This window comes from Rana temporaria, chromosome 3 (assembly GCF_905171775.1).
Source record: "Rana temporaria chromosome 3, aRanTem1.1, whole genome shotgun sequence".
Taxonomy (NCBI): domain Eukaryota; kingdom Metazoa; phylum Chordata; class Amphibia; order Anura; family Ranidae; genus Rana; species Rana temporaria.
This window is the reverse complement of record NC_053491.1, coordinates 79,641,170-79,654,620: the sequence shown is the minus strand read 5'-3', so window position 1 is coordinate 79,654,620 and position 13,451 is coordinate 79,641,170.

Sequence of the window (13,451 nt, the reverse complement as noted above, 5' to 3'; positions counted from 1 at the left end):
GCAATTGCGTCTGCGTAACCATAGTTACGCAGCGCAATTGCTTACTTGCGCCGGCGTTTCGAATGCTCCTGATTCAGGAACCTCGATACGCCGACTGCAGCCTAAGATATGACTGGCATAAGGCTCTTACGCCAGTCATATAGTAGGCTGCATTCTTACGATGGCCGCTAGGGGGCGTTCCCGTAGTGGTCAGCGTATAGTATGCAAATTGCATACTAACGCCGATTCCCTACCCTACGCAAGCCCTGCGTATGCAGTTTACGTCGTTTCCGTTCGTCGGGTTTCACGTAAGGCTGCTCCTGCTATTAGCAGGGGCAGCCAATGCTACGTATACCCGTCGTTCCCACGTTGCAAAGTTAAAATTTTACGTTGTTTGCGTAAGTGAATCGTGAATGGCGCTGGACGTCATTTACGTTCACTTTGAAGCAAATGACGTCCTTGCGACGTCATTTGCCGCAATGCACGTCGGGAAAGTTTCCTGACGGAGCATGCGCACTACGTTCGGCGCGGGAACGCGCCTAATTTAAATGATCCACGCCCCCTACGGGATCATTTAAATTACGCGCCCTTACGCCGGGCATTTTTGAGGAGCGCCCACGCAAATTACGTGGCTACTGCTTCGTGAATGAAGCATAGCGCAGATAATTTGCGGGGGCGGAGGTCAAAAACGGGACGCTGCGCCTCCGTAAGAAGTGCGCAGCGGTACCTGAATCTAGCCCAATGACTATCAGGATTACCAGAAAGGGTGAATCTCTTGTAAAAGGATACAGAGAGCAATAATAAAAAAATGTACAGGGGTCCTAACCCTTTACTACTCTATCCAATACAATAAAAAAAAAATGTTCCCTTTAGATACACTTGAGGGCTATAATTCCCATTTGTAGGTTATGCAGAATGCATGTGATGGTGAGCAGATGTGGTCAGTGCTCAACAGTATCAGTAGACAAATCTATGATAAAACTTTTTATTCACCATCTCCAAATGATGGTTGCACAAAGCAGGACAGACCTGGTGGCTTTCTATTAAAACCAAATTAAAAATAGGTGAATGTTACTGAGATCTTGTTTCACATTGAAGAATAGAGAATCCAGATGTGCAAGGCTCAATCCAATGAGTTTGTGGGCAGTGGATGTATTTTAAAATTACAGAGAACCTTCTAATGGGCTTCCAGCGGCTCATTCTCTGCTAAATATGCTACTTAGTATTCTAAAGCAAGATTCATATTTGTATCATACACTTATTATTTTATTTTATTTTTTAGATCCTCCATGATATTATTTCACTCCACAGTTATTTCAGTAGCACACTTGGTTTCCTCTTTGTTAATATCCAGTTCTTTCCTCTAGAAAAGCTATTTTTTTTAAATAAACTAAAATTATACAAAATATATAATTGCTACAAAAGACACACAGCAATTGAAATAAAACTTGTGAAAAATATAGGTCTGCTGATGTACTTATAATAGAAAAGGTAAAAAGTACTGATAATTCTAGTAGTTTGGATGTGGTGCTGACACACTAACATTAATGCTTTCTTTGCGCTAAAGAAAGTATACAGATATGGAAAACCAGAGAAAAATCATAAGCCTTATCTGCAGCTGCAGGGCCCTGCTGCCCATTAGGCCCATTGACATGGCTGTCTCAGTTGGCACTTATGGAGGCACAGTAGGGTAAGAGAGGTGGCAGAGAGGATAGGGTTTCTATACAGTGCTGGAAAAAGTATTTGTCCCTTCCTGATTTTTTTTTTTGCATATTTATCACACTTAAATGTGTTGTAAAGGTACAATTTTTTTTCCTAAATAGCTTCCTTTACCTCAGTGCAGTTCTCCTTCACTTACCTCATCCTTCGATTTTGCTTTTAAATGTCCTTATTTCTTCTGAGAAATCCTCACTTCCTGTTCTTCTGTCTGTAACTCCACACAGTAATGCGAGGCTTTCTCACTGGTGGGGAGTCTCGCTTGGACTACGGGAGAGTCAGGACGCTCTCTACGTTGCAGATAGAGAAAGGAGCTGTGTGTTAGTGGGCATCCTGACTCTCATGTAGTCCAAAGGAGGGGGCGAGCACGACACTCCACACCAGGGAGAAAGCCTTGCATTACTGTGTGGAGTTACAGACAGAAGAACAGGAAGTGAGGATTTCTCAGAAGAAATAAGGACATTTAAAAGCAAAATCGAAGGATGAGGTAAGGGAAGGAGGACTGCAATAAGGTAAAGGAAGCTATTTAGGGAAAAAAAATTGTACCTTTACAACCCCTTTAAATGATTCAGATCATCAAACAATTTTTTTAATACACAAAGCTAAACCAAGTAAAATACAAGATGCAGTTTTTAAATTATTATTTCATTTATAAAGGGAAAAAAGCTGTTCAAACCCGCTGGCCCTATGTGAAAAAGTAATTGCCCCCTCCCATGCTGAATCATAAATGAACTTTTATTAACCACATTTTTTTGGAAAGCCGAGTTAAATTTCACTTGCCACACCCAGGCCTGATCACTGCCAGACCCATTAAATCAAGAAATCACATAAATAGAACTTGTCTGACAAATTTATCCACGCTAACAGATCACAAAATGCCACACATCATGCCACAATCTAAAAAAAAAACAAGAACAGGTGAGAAATAAAGTAATGTACATGTATTGGTCCAGGAAGGGTTTCAAAGCCATTTCTAAGGCTTTGGAACCCCAGTGAACCACAGGGAGAGCCATTATCCGCAAATAGAGATAACTTGAAACAGTGGTGAACCTTCCCAGGAGCGGCCAGCCTACAAAATTTACTCCAAGAGCACGACTACAACTCATCCAGGAGGTGATAAAAGAACCCAGAACAACATCTAAAGAACTGTAGGCCTCACTGGCCTCAGGTAATATTAGTGTTCATGATTCGACAATAGGAAAGAGACTGGGCAAAAATGACATCCATGGGAGAGTTCCAAGGCCAAATCCACTGCTGACCAAAAACAACACAAAAGCTCATCTCACATTTACCAAAAAACATCTTATTTATCCCTAAGACTTTTACGCAAATGTTCTGATACGGTAACCGATGAGACAAAAATGTCACTTTTTGGAAGGTGTGCGTCCCGTTATTTCTGGCATAAAACGAATACAGCATTTCATAACAAGAACATCATGCCAACAGTCAGACATGGTGGTAGTAGCATGATAGTCTGGGGCTGCTTTGAAGATTCTGGACCTGGACGACTTACCATAATTGATGGAACCATGAATTCTGAGCTCTACCAGAAAATACTAAAGGAGAATATCCGGCCATCAGTTCCTGACCTCAAGCTCAAGTGCACTTGGGTTATGCAGCAGGACAATGATCCGAAACACAACCGCAAGTCCACCTCCAAATGGTTCAAACAAAGCAAAATGTACGTTTTTGGAGTGGCCTAGTCAAAGCCCGGACTTAAATCCAATTGAGATGCTGTATTACGACCTTACACAGGCCGTTCATTCTGGAAAACCCTCCAATTTGGCTGAATTAAAACAATTCTGCAAAGAAGAGTGGACCAGAATTGCTCCACAGCATTGTGAAAGACTCATTGCCAGTTATCGCAAATGCTTGTTCGCAGTTGTTGCCACCAAGATTGGCACAACCAGTTATTAGGTTTAGGGAGCAATTACTTTTTCACATAAAGCCAGGCAGGTTTGGAATGCTTTTTTGCCTTAATAAATGAAACCATCAATTAAAAACTGCATTTTATATTTTCTCGGGTTATCTTTGTGTAATAATACAATTTTTTGATGATCTGAGTCATTTAAGTGTAAGAAGTATGCAAAAAAAAAAAATCTAAAAGGGAGCAAATACATTTTCACAGCATTGTATGTCTGGATATTTAACTCTGTGTATGTTCAGCCCCTGAGCCACAAAACACTAGACATGTGCGGTTTATTTTGTTCTAAATAAATATTCAGACAAATGGTTCATTATTCGGAGATTCGGATATATCTGAATATCCAAACTACAGCATAAAGGAAGTTTACCGAACGCTATGAATAACAAAATAACATTTTTCCGAATTTCCGAAATTCAAATTGAAATTTGATTTGAATTTTACATTAAATTGTAGTTGAGTTCAAATTGTAAACTTTTTTCTGAAATCAAAGACTGTGTGTGTTATTAGAGTACCATTTCGAATAATGCTGTTTTAGTTAAGCCAAAGATGATTTAAAGAGAGGCATTGTAATCATTTGATAAATATTTTTCTTTTGTTTAGCCACATTTGAATCGTTTTCGATTCGGCTGATTCAAAATTTATCGATTCAAATGCTTTGAAAAATCTGTAAATTCTAAAACAAACATTTTTTGGCAGTTGCAGTAGTACCCCATTTTCTTGTGCCTGCTTACGTTTTGGGTGTTAATGCCCTTTACAAAATCTTTTTTAACCACATTAGGATGGGGGATCTATTACTCCACTGTCTTACACCAACTTCAGGGAATATTTTCTCCCACTGACCACAGCAAGGGGGCACAATATTACTGACCATTGCCCTCTGTATACAGTGCTGTGTACTACACCAAAAAGCAAAAAAGTGGCCACTGTCCCCACCTATAACTAGTCTTTGTAGCAAGGATCACTGGAAGGGCAACGTATGTCAAACAAATACAATGAGATTTCCAAGCTCAAACTTACCAACCAGCCAGCGACCAACCAAATTGGCCCATCTAATAATATGCGTTAAGAACAGGGGTTTAGTTTCACACATTTTCAAATACATGCGTAAGCTGCAGGCCCCGCCAAGGCACCCTGTTTTCTACAGTCCCTAACGTCTGTGAGTGCATTTATAAAGGATAGGTAAGAGATAGGTGAGCCTAGAAGGAGCCCACCCCTCCCTAAAGGTACAGGGGCACACTATGCACTATGGTAGCAAGAGTGTCAGTGAGTTGCCTGACCGATATATTAACCACTTAAGCCCCGGACCATTTTGCAGCTAAATGCCCAGGCCAGGTTTTGCGATTCGGCACTGCGTCGCTTTAACAGACAATTGCGCGATCGTGCGACGTGGCTCCCAAACAAAATTGGCGTCATTTTTTCCACACAAATAGAGCTTTCTTTTGGTGGTATTTGATCACCTCTGCGGTTTTTATTTTTTGCGATATAAACAAAAATAGAGCGACAATTTTGAAAAAAAATCAATATTTTTTACTTTTTGCTATAATAAATATCCCCCAAAAACATATATAAAAATATTTTTTTCCTCAGTTTAGGCCGATACGTATTCTTCTACCTATTTTTGGTAAAAAAAAATCGCAATAACCGTTTATCGATTGGTTTGCGCAAAATTTATAGCGTTTACAAAATAGGGGATAGTTTTATTGCATTTTTATTAATTATTCTTTTTTTACTACTATTGGCGGCGATCAGCGATTTTTTTCGTGACTGCGACATTATGGTGGACACTTCGGACAATTTTGACACATTTTTGGGACCATTGTAATTTTCACAGCAAAAAATGCATTTAAATTGCATTGTTTATTGTGAAAATGACAGTTGCAGTTTGGGAGTTAACCACAGGGGGGCGCTGTAGGGGTTAGTGTTCACTTAGTGTGTGTTTACAACTGTAGGGGGGTGTGGCTGTAGGACTGACATCATCGATCGAGTCTCCCTTATAAAAGTGATCACTCGATCGATACGCCGCCACAGTGAAGCACGGGGAAGCCGTGTTTACATACGGCTCTCCCCGTGCTTCAGCCTCGGGGAGCGATCGCGACGGAGCGGCTATAAACGAATAGCCGCGCCTACGTCCCGGATCGCTCCCCGAGGGAACCTGCCCACCGCACGCAGCGGGGGGGTCCCGATCGGACCCCCCACCCGCTAGAAGGCAAGGTCGTATATATACGTCCTTCTGCCTGTCCGTGCCATTCTGCGGATGTAAATAGTCGTGCGGCGGGCGTTAAGGGGTTAAAAATACAAAAAAGTGGCCACTGCCCATACCTATAACTGGTCTTTGTTACAAGGAGCATTGGAGGGATGACGTAGGTCAAACAAATACAAAAAACAAATTTCCAAGCTCAAACTTACCAACCAGCCAATCACCTTCACTATATTGTAGAATTGTAATCCTGACCCCTTCAATGTATACCCTATAGCAGGGATATGCAAATAGCGGACCACCAGCTGTTTCAAAACTACAAGTCCCATCATGCCTCTGCCTCTGGGTGTCGTGTTTGTGGCTGTCAGAGTCTTGCTATGCCTCAAGGGACTTGTAGTAAAACTGCAAAAGCTGGAGGTCCGCTAATTGCATATCCCTGCCCTATAGTGTATGAATTCTCTTACCCTTCACTGCATTTACTATATTTTATAATATATCCCTGACTGAGTCCTGCACAGCACACACTATTTTGTACATTATACGCCTGACCTTGTACTGTATATGCTAGGCTGTATGTTATACTCCTGACCCCAACACTGTATTTGCTATGTTGGAAATTATACTATTGAACTGCATTCATTATACTGAACATTATATTATTCTGAGTAGGAGTCCTTACTAGTTTTATTACACAGGATTGTTGCCACCTACAAAAACCTTAAACCCATTCCCAGCCACAAAGGATGGCATGACACTCTGCAGGTCCTAAAGAGGGTTGAGGTGCAGGGTCCAAGGAACCACCAAGTTCAGATAACCCCACAAGGAATAATAGGCTTTGGATGGATTCCAGTTTGCAGCCCTTGGCTACACTCGGACTAGAAACAGGAAATGTGGTACACAATCACAGGATGAGCCTTGCCGCGCAAGAACAGATCAGCGTCTGTGATTTGTGCAGTCAGTTTAGAACGAGGAAGAAAGGTGACTGGCAGGATCAATCAGGTACTTCAGATGGAAGAAGTACATATGATTTATACACATACACATATGTGAACACACGTAGAAAAAAAAATATTTAGCGTAAAAAACACTTTAATTTCCTTCATGCCCTGCAGGTAGCCATGCTTCCAACAGATTATGCACACTGTTCAGAGCCCCTCATTGACTGGCACCTGATATTGCCCTTCAAGCCCTTTTTTTATATAGACAGGAATATGCCTATTGCATAGAAAATTCACAGCATAAAGATTAAAGGGGTTATAAAGGATCCCCCCCCCCCCTAAATAGCTTCCTTTACCTTAGTGCAGTCCTCCTTCACTTACCTCATCCTTCCATTTTGCTTTTAAATGTCCTTATTTCTTCTGAGAATTCCTCACTTCCTGTTCTTCTGTTTGTAACTACACACCGTAATGCAAGGCTTTCTCCCTGGTGTGGAGAAAGCCTCTTGAGGGGGGAGGGGACGAGCAGGAGTGTCAGGACACCCACTAACACACAGCTCCTTTCTCAATCTCCAAAGTAGAGAGCGTCCTGACTTGCCTGCTCGCCCCCTCAAGAGGCTTTCTCCACACCAGGAAGATAGCCTTGCATTACTGTATGTAGTTACAGACAGAAGAAAAGGAAGTGAGGATTTCTCAGAAGAAATAAGGACATTTAAAAGCAAAATTGAAGGATGAGGTAAGTGAAGAAGGACTGCACTAAGGTAAAGTAAGCTATTTAGGGAAAAAATTTTTTTCCTTTACAACCCCTTTAATCTAACTACTTTGGATACCATGGAAATCTTGTTGGGATTACTGGTAATTGTCATACCTCTTATGCTTTGGGTACACCATGTTTTATTTTTTTGACCAGTTTTCTGTATTTTGCTTTTCCTTTATTTGATTACTTTTGCTTTGTGGTGTTCTTGTTTCTGTTATATTAGCAAAACAGTCATTATGCAATTACTTTATATTTTACCTTTAGTCTTTATTAACTACTTGCCGACCAGCCGCCGCAGTTATACGGCGGCAGGTCAGCTCGGCAGGTCAGCTCGGCTGCGTGAGATCACGTAGCTATACGTCATCTCATGTTTCAGCCCCCCGCTCGCCCCTGGTGCCGGCGGTGATCGCGCCGATCTTAGGGTCACAGGCGCCTCCCCTTTACAAATGTTTCTATGGCAATGACTCAACCACAGATATGCTCCCCCACAAAATCTTCATTTACCTGGGATCTCTACATGATCTCTTAACAATAAACAAAATATAGGAAGAGAAGCAGAGCACTTTATTGGGACCTGGAGGGGAGCCTCTCTGATGGACACAGAAAGGGCTTCTGTTAGAGAGTCTGTTAGAAAGAGCCCCCAGACATACTACAGACATGATACAGGAGATGGTCAGAGACCACAGACTTGGTACAGGAGATGGTCAGAGACTGCAGACATTGTACAGGAGATGGTCAGAGACTGCAGACATTGTACAGGAGATGGTCAGAGACTGCAGACATTGTACAGGAGACAGTCAGAGACCGCAGACATAGTACAGGAGATGGTCAGAGACTGCAGACATAGTACAGGAGATGGTCAGAGACTGCAGTCATAGTAAAGGAGATGGTCAAAGACTGCAGACATAGTAAAGGAGATGGTCAGAGACCGCAGACATAGTAAAAGAGATGGTCAGAGACCGCAGACATAGTACAGGAGATGGTCAGAGACTGCAGACATAGTACAGGAGATGGTCAGAGACTGCAGACATAGTACAGGAGATGGTCAGAGACTAAGGATATAGTACAGGAGAGGGTCAGAGACTGCAGACATAGTACAGGAGATGGGCAGGGGCTGTGTATCCTACACAATCTATCATGCCATAAAACATCTAAAGCAGGGGCAGCTCAGAGCACATGTAAAGGGATGCTGGGGATGCCATCCCCCAGCACACAGCACACTGAACACTGTGAGTCACCTTGGTTCTCTCTCTGTACAGCCCAATATAGAGGTGGGATGGGGAGGCATTCCAATTGGAGTTTTTGGAGACAGTGCAGGATTCAAGACTCCCAGTGTGAGGAATTCATTCCTGCACATCAGCACTCAGCAGCCACTGAAAACTAGAACCCTTGTGTCAAGAAGAGGAGCAGCCCCTCCCCCGAGCACTGCCAGGCTGGACGGGTTGCCCTATGCTCACACATCAGCCCTGGACAGACACACACCTATGCTCAAAACACTAGTTCTGGACGTACACAAACAAGGAGAAAAGGAGGGAGGGGAGAATTCTGGCACTTCAGCGCCCCCAACTCTGCAGGCGCCTGGGTGCAAAGCATCCTGTGCACCCTGCCTAGGATCGGCCCTGACCGCCGGGCACCCACGATCGCTCGTTACAAAAGCGAGAACCGGGAGCTGTGTGTGTCAGGGGGAGAAATGACGGATCGTCTGTTCATACAATGTATGAACAGTGATCAGTCATTTCCCCAAGTTAGTCCCACCCACCTTCAGTTAGAACACACACAGGGAACATACTTAAGCCCTTCCTCGCCCCCTAGTGTTAACCCATTCCCTGCCAGTGGCATTTTTATAGTAATCAATGCATTTTTATAGCACTGATCGCTATAAAAATGCCAATGGTTCCAAAAATGTGTCAAAAGTGTCCGAAGTGTCCCCCATAATGTCGCAGTACCGATAAAAATCGCTGATCGCCGCCATAACTAGTGAAAAAAAAATATTAATAAAAATGCCATTTTTGTTTGGGAGCTACATCGCACGACCGCGCAATTGTCAGTTAAAGCAACGCAGTGCCGAATCGCAAAAAGAGGGCCCAGTCATTGACCAGCAATATGGTCCAGGACTGAAGTGGTTAATGGCAAACATTCAGTCAGAGACCAACAAATTCAATAGTAATAACAATAAACAGGGTACATTTTAGATATGTCCAGTTACACATCAAGATAGTAGAATGTACTGTTCAGCTTTACTATAAAGTTCTGTTGCAGATATCTAAATGACTGTATTTATACATTATCACTTCTAATAAAAATCCAAAAAACAATGGTTTGTGAGGCCCTGGAACTCATACTGTAGCGCCCTGCTCCTGAAGAACAGGCGCTGCTCTACATTTAATGGGGGTCTGAGCTGTTATTTGGCTCAGACCAGAATGATTAAGGGCAATTTAGCCTCTGTTCTAGCCATGGCTGTGCTGGGAGTATCCACCATTGACACCCTGGGGGTGTCGTTACCACACCAGGCCAAGGGTGGCAGCAGCCAGGTCAGGGTGTTTTGAGTGTCCCCCTCGGCAGCGAATCAGTGGGAGTGGTCGCCTCACTGTGCATGCTGGGGGGGGTACTTAAGGGCCAGACGCCATTGGTGCGGGGTCCGTTCGTCCATCCGCACCTCGTGGCCCGCCTGGCCAGGGGTGCGCGCGTTGTAAATCCAAGCTGTGGGACCACATTGGCCCGGGGCTGCGGCTTTGTTTGCTGGGCCCAGTTGTCTGGCTGGGGCCTGTACTGCAGGGGTGATCCTGTGCTGTCCATCCTGCGGGAGGAAGCCACTTGATGAAGGAAACCAGGGGAGGACCTATCCTGGTAAGGACCATGCAAGAGGTTGATACCTTGGAAGAAGGCCTGGAAGCTTCATCTGAGGATGCACCTGTTGCCTAAGGAGAATCGGTATGTCTAATCGCCATAATTGTACACACATATATATATATATATTCCATGATAATGTTAGATGTGTCATGAGTGGAAAGTTATTTCTGATAATTTGAGTAGGCTGACAGTCTAGCTTGAATATATCTAATTAGCACATCTCCGTTTTTGATATGCATGATTGCTTTGTGATAAGGTGGCAAGAGACGGCCAGTCTACTACATCTTTTGGAGATACAAAGCAAGCCAGGAAGAAATCACAGTGGGACGGTAGACAATATGGAGTCACCTGGAAAGACTGTACTCTTCCATGAATAGACATGAAGTTACCGAGCCAAGATGTAATTAGTTTAACTTCAGATCTATTCATCCCTAAATGTAGGAGGAAGTTGCCCATATTTGGGAAAGCTAACTTTAGCCAATCAGAGGTGACACGTGGGCTATAAAATCAGGGAGTCTCAATCAATAGATTGGAGAGAGGTGATGAGAAATCCCGGGCCCGGGACGTCAGTAGCAAGGTAAATTATCAGTAACAATCTCCCACGCACTTACCATATACTTTGTCATAACTGTTATGTTTGATATTTTTAGTGTGATGTACTTACTTTGTATTTGAAACTAACTTTTACTCCCTTAGTTTAATAATTGTAAATGTATGCAGTATATTAGATAGACTAATATATTTTCTCTAATAAATGTGTGTTCTAATAAAAATCCAAAAAACAATGGTTTGTGAGGCCCTGGAACTCATACTGTAGCGCCCTGCTCCTGAAGAACAGGCGCTGCTCTACATTTAATGGGGGTCTGAGCTGTTATTTGGCTCAGACCAGAATGATTAAGGGCAATTTAGCCTCTGTTCTAGCCATGGCTGTGCTGGGAGTATCTGGTCAATAGAACTCTTATTTTAACCATATATCATATATGTGAGATATTAAATCTTAAATATAGAATTAATTGTTAACAGTTGGCGGCCACGAATATATGTACAGACTGAAAGTATTTAATATAATAACAAAATATTTGTGTATTAGAGATTAAGGTTATTAGAAGGAATTCAAGCTGAGTCAGCTTATCCTATCTATCTAGGGAAAAATATAGGTAAATATTTTTCTTTTTATTAGTGCGATCATACACCACACCATTTATTTTATTTTATAATTTTTTTTACTTATTTTTTTTTTGATTTTCAAATATTTTTTTTTTTGTTTTGCTTCGTTAATATCCCAAAATCCTAATTGATAAAGTACCTTGGATGTTCCAAATAAACCCAAAGAAAAAAGAGGTACATTGTGTGGACATTGAAATTCTTCGGACTCTCTTTCACCCTGGACAGCGAGAATATAGAGGTAACGTGCCACCCAAAATATAACAAGCAGATCCTGGGGAGGAGTGCAACGATACCTTTATATCATACAGCCAGCTGTGCATCCTGAGCTGCTGATCTATAGAAAGAATGTGTGATTTCTAGATTAAAAGTTTATTATGTTTAATATATCTTTAAAGTTCCACTCTGCCTAAAATGGATGCATTACAGTGGTTATAAAGCCTGAGAGCTTTTTACCATAATGCATTCTCTGCATTAAGGTCAAAAGCCTTCAGTATGCAGTCCACCCTTATACTCACCTAAACCTGATATAGATCCAGAGATGTGCACAAGAGCAGAGGTTTTCTCGGTTCTTTCCCTCCTCATTGATTTAGACACACAGCAACAAGAGCCACTTGTTCCTGCTGCTGTCAATTGCAGCCAGTGGGGAGGGGGAGGAGGGGTGAGGCTAAGCCACACTCTGTATATCTAAGGATACACAGAACCTACTTGGGAGTGAGCACACATAAGCTTGCTATGGGGGCTATTGGCATGACAAGGAGCAACAGCGGCAGACCCAAAAAGAGGAGGGTCAGGGTTGCTCTGTGAAAAACCAGTGCACAGAGCAGGTTAAAATAACATGTTTCTTATTTATTTTTTATTTACATTTTTATAGTCACTGTAAGACAATCCTGTAACTCACACACTTTTGATAGCAATTATTTCATATTGTTTTTCTCATTTCAACTTCACAGCTCTATGGGATCCTATAAAAAAGGAGCACTGTGAGCCACTGTGTGCATATCGCCTAGCAATTCCAAAGCTATCACAGTGTGACGATGTTCCGAGCTAAGCTTGCCCAGCCCCAGGTCGGCAACCCGTCAAACGTGGTCCGAGCAGGTGACAGGTGATTCCCCCAATACTGTGCCCTCTTGACCCCCCAGTACCATACCCTCCTGACCCCTATACACTGCTCTTCATACTGCTGGCCTCTGTACACTGCCCTGCATACTACTGACCTCTGTACACTGGCCTACATGCTACTGAACCATGTACACTTCCCTACATCCTACTGACCCCTGTACAGTGCCCTACATCCTACTGACCCCTGCACACTGCCCTACATACTATTGACCTCTGTATACTGCCCTACATACTACTGACCCCTGTACACTGCCCTACCTCCTACTGACCCCTGCACACTGCCCTACATACTACTGACCTCTGTACACTGCCCTACGTCCTACTGACCCTGTGAACTGCCCTACATCCTACTGACCTCTGTACACTGCCTTACATCTTACTGACACCTGTACACTGCCCTACATACTACTGACCTCTGTACACTGGCCTACATGCTAGTGAACCCTGTACACTGCCCTACATACTACTGACCTCTGTACACTGCCCTACATACTACTGTCCTCTGTACACTGCCCTACATCCTACTGACCCCTGTGCACTGCCCTATATACTACTGACCTCTGTACACTGCCCTACATCCTACTGACCCCTGTACACTGCACTACATACTACTGACCTCTATACACTGCCTTACATACTACTGACCTCTGTACACTGTCCTACATCCTACTGACCCCTGTACACTGCACTACATACTACTGACCTCTATACACTGCCTTACATACTACTGTCCTGTGTACACTGCCCTACATACTACTGAGGCCTGAAACTAGTCAAAGAAATCAGCCTGCAGTGCCATATGTT